We start from the raw sequence: 3894 nt of genomic DNA, 5'->3' as shown, positions 1-3894 counted from the left end.
CAAATAACAATGAAGAACAGCTGCATCCTTGTCTAATGCCTCGTTGAATTTCAATGTGCCCTGGGGTAACGACACACAGCTATTAATATCTTTATACAACATATTAATTAATCCCACAAATCTGTCACCAAAACCAAAGTGTTGTAATGCTTGTAAAATAAAAGAATGCTCAATAGAATCAAAGGCTTTGTAAAAGTCCAAAAAACAAACAAACATGAAACTATCATCCTCAATATGGTTATTATATTCTATCAGATCCAGAGCCAGACGGATGTTATTATGAATAGATCTACCTTTAATAAAACCTGACTGGGTTTCACTAACTATTTGTGTAATACCTTTCTTAAGTCTTTCAGCTAATACACCCGATACTATTTTATAGTCTGTGTTCAGTAATGTGATAGGTCTCAGATTATCCAGTATTCTTTTATCTTTACCAGATTTGGGGATAACAGTTATAACTCCTTGTTTCATAGAAGGCATCAGTTTTTGTCTCTCAATACATTCCACTGTAGCATTGAACAACAGCTGTCTAACCTCAGACCAGAAAAACTTTTAAAAATTGGCAGTTAGCCTGTCAAACCCAGGGGCTTTACCCACTGCCTTTTTAGGCATGACAAGATCAAACTCCTCTATTCTAAAATCAGAGTCACACAGGTCTTTAAAGGTTTGTTCAATACTTGGAACGTATGCTTTCACCTTTTCAAAAAACAAGACTGAATCAGTAGCCAGAGATGATGAAGAGTATAAGAACTTATAAAACCTAAAAACGTCCTTTCTAATTTTGTCAGGATCACTGCATTCATCCCTGTCCACAATTTATCTATTTATAGTGTTTCTCTCCTGTCTACTTTTCTCAAGTTTAAAAAAATATGTTGAATTTTTTTTCACCTTCCTTTATCCATCTAGCTCTAGATCTTATACAAGCACCCCGAGCTTTTTTGACATAAAGTTCATCCAACTTAGATTGTAGTGAAGCCAATGTTTCAGCATTATTAGTGCTGATGTCATTAGAATATTTGTGAATTTCTTGTAATGAGGAGCATTCAAACTCTCCTCTCTGTTGACATAACTTCTTGCTAAACCTTATGAAAACCTTATAGAGTCTTTCCTTATTTTGTGTTTGAGGAATTCCCATTTTCTCCAGCTAGAAGGAAATCGAGGATCCTGGCTGATGTCAAGATCAACTTCCTAACTTCATTACAATACTCTTCCTGTTTCAGTAAGTCATCATTAAATTTCCAATATCCTTTACCTTTGAGAGGTTTGGTAACAGGTTTCAAATCTATCCTGACTAAACAGGATGTGAGAGGTGCCTGTGACAACGAAGAATCAGATGTGCATCTCAGCACTGCCTCTGTTCCGAGCCAAAAATCAAATCCTCGATTTGTTGTTAGCGTTTGGTTTAAACCAAAAAAACTGCTTGTCGTGTGGATGTATGCATCTCCAAATATCAACCACTTGGCTATTGTTTGTAAAATTTATAATAAGAGAGTTGCAGTATGAATTTGGATACCTAGATGGCCACCTGTCAAGCCACTCATCTGGTGACAGACTGAAATCTCCACCAACCAATACATATTCAGTTTTTTGGATTTTAGGTCTGCAATTACCACTGTTAATTTCAACAGAAGCTCTTTGCTTTCTTTTACACTACTATATCCATATACATTGACCATAACAAAGAATGAATTATCAATGTCCATCGCTACACCTAACCAGTGCCCCTCTGTATCTGCAACATGTGTCACAAGTTTACCTGGAAAATTGTTAAAACAGACGGCCACTCCACCTGAGCGATTGGTCCCATGACTAAATAACATCAGGTCTCCCCACTGAGTCTTCCAGAAGGTAAGAGTCTGAGCTACATGAGTGAGTCTCTTGAAGAAAATAGCAGTGTGACCTCTGTCCCTTACAGAACATAAATACACCTTTCCTTTTAATATTGTCTTTTAAACCCTTGGTATTCAAAGAGCAAAACGAAATATTTGCTTTCAACAAGGGCAAAGAAGTCAAGTCTAAAGAAAGAAGTTATTTGAGAAGAGTAACAAGAGTTTGGTCATAGAAGCAAAGCTTAGATGCATTGCCCGATATTTCAAGTAGCCACCAAGAACTGAGATGACATGAAGTATGACCTGTCAAAGTCACACTGTGATCCTACACCCTTCAATGTAGCCGAAGGGACCTCTGAAATACGCTGCTTTATTCTCCAACTTTGCTCTTTCGATCATGGGCCAAAGTAGCTTCCTTTCCATCAGATCCTTGCGGGTCCAATGCTCTGCCCTGAATTTGCACCTTGCTGTAGGCAGACGCTAGACAAGTTCAGCATTTAAATAAATTTAATTTAAATTTTTTTCAAACGTTCTTATTTTATAATGAGCCTGACATATAACTGTTATACTGTACAAGTTATTGAATATATGCGAGGTAGACCGAGGCCCTATTTTGTGGCCATTGACTGTATGGGAGGCGACAGTGGTGCAGTGGGTAGAGCAGTTGTCTCCCACCCAGAAGGTTGAAGGTTCAAATCTTGGTGCCTGCAGTCCACGTGTCGAAGTGTCCTTGGGCAAGACACTGAACCCCCCCTGACAGTTAGAGCCATTGGTTGATCTGACACCACAGATGGCTGTCATTGGTTCTGTACCGGAAACAATTTCCTTGTAACATACTTGGCCAATAAAGGTGATTATCCTTATTATAAACGATGGATGTCGGAGAGCTCCCGGAAGTAGTGGCAGTATTGGTCAGAAATTCTGCCCCCTCCATGTTGGTGAAAGGGACATGAGTCAACCTAAAAACTCATGATACAAATCACATAGAAATTTCTGTCATTTTTGGTAGATATAATCACACTGATGTGTTCAGGTGGGCATTTTTCTGGCAAGTTATTTTATGATATACACTCACCGTACACTTTATTAGGTACACCTGTAGAACTGCAAATATCTAATCAGCCAAACACATGGTAAGGATGAGGATAATCACCATTATTTGGCCAAGTATGTTACACACATGTGGGTATCCCCCTCCAGCCACCAGGGGCAGCAGGAAACAAATTGCTGCTTGGTGCACCAGGACAAGAAGAAAAACATGCCAAACTAGGACAAACCACAAAGGTGAGATTTATGCTTTACTGCAGGTGTTTTTCGAAACATCGTGGTCTACTTATTCAACAGACAAGACTTTAAGGGCAGTTACTAAGTGGTTGGTTTTGGATTTGTTTTCCCATTTCCGTTAAAGTGTTGTGTACACCTATGTCCTGACTGTTTCTTTGAGATGTATCCAGGACTTGTCTCCGTTCTAAAGGGGGCTAGTGCTGCCTTTGTTTGGCAGGATTTGCAAGTTGGTATGTGTTTTGTCAGTTTCTTTTCCACCTGTGTCATTTCTTGAAACAGGAAAACTGAAATGCTGCTACACAACAGTTCTATAAGTCGACGATGGAGCAATGCCATTATACTAACAAAATAATATGTAGATATCATCGTAGTCACACAGCATTAGACATTTTTCCATTGCAATATTGCAAAATTACAAATATCGTTACATCCCTACTAAAATGTGATTCTGACAGGCATATCGTATGAGGCAAACATCATACTTACTGTTGATTTACTTATTTTTTTTTACCTTTGTATTTTATTCAGGGTAGGTTCACTGAGAGGCCACCTCTCTTTCAGGGACACCCCCTTTTACTGACCTGTGGACAGCTCCACTGGAGCAGCTTGAGGTTAAGCTTTGCCGAAGGGCACCACCACCGGTGGTGTTAATGGCGGCGAGGCAAGTGATGCTTTGTCACCTGCCCCACCCAGATTGTATCCTGGTGGTCCAGGGATTGAAGCTAGCAGCTTTCAAGATTCATGATTTTTATTAGCATTTATGCATAAACAGGCATAC

At 39.3% G+C, this 3894-nt stretch overlaps 1 protein-coding gene across 2 annotated transcripts in view; it reads right to left on the bottom strand.

The window, feature by feature from the left end:
- The window catches only part of hsdl2 (hydroxysteroid dehydrogenase like 2), a 31582-nt gene that overhangs the window by 8492 nt on the left and 19196 nt on the right, over nucleotides 1-3894 (bottom strand). The gene's annotated exons all lie outside the window — the stretch shown is intronic.

The sequence above is a fragment of the Monopterus albus genome, unplaced genomic scaffold, assembly GCF_001952655.1.
Source record: "Monopterus albus unplaced genomic scaffold, M_albus_1.0 scaffold281.1, whole genome shotgun sequence".
Classification (NCBI taxonomy): Eukaryota; Metazoa; Chordata; class Actinopteri; order Synbranchiformes; family Synbranchidae; genus Monopterus; species Monopterus albus.
The sequence above is the reverse complement of the archived record's forward strand: the minus strand, read 5'-3'. Positions and strand labels throughout refer to the sequence as shown.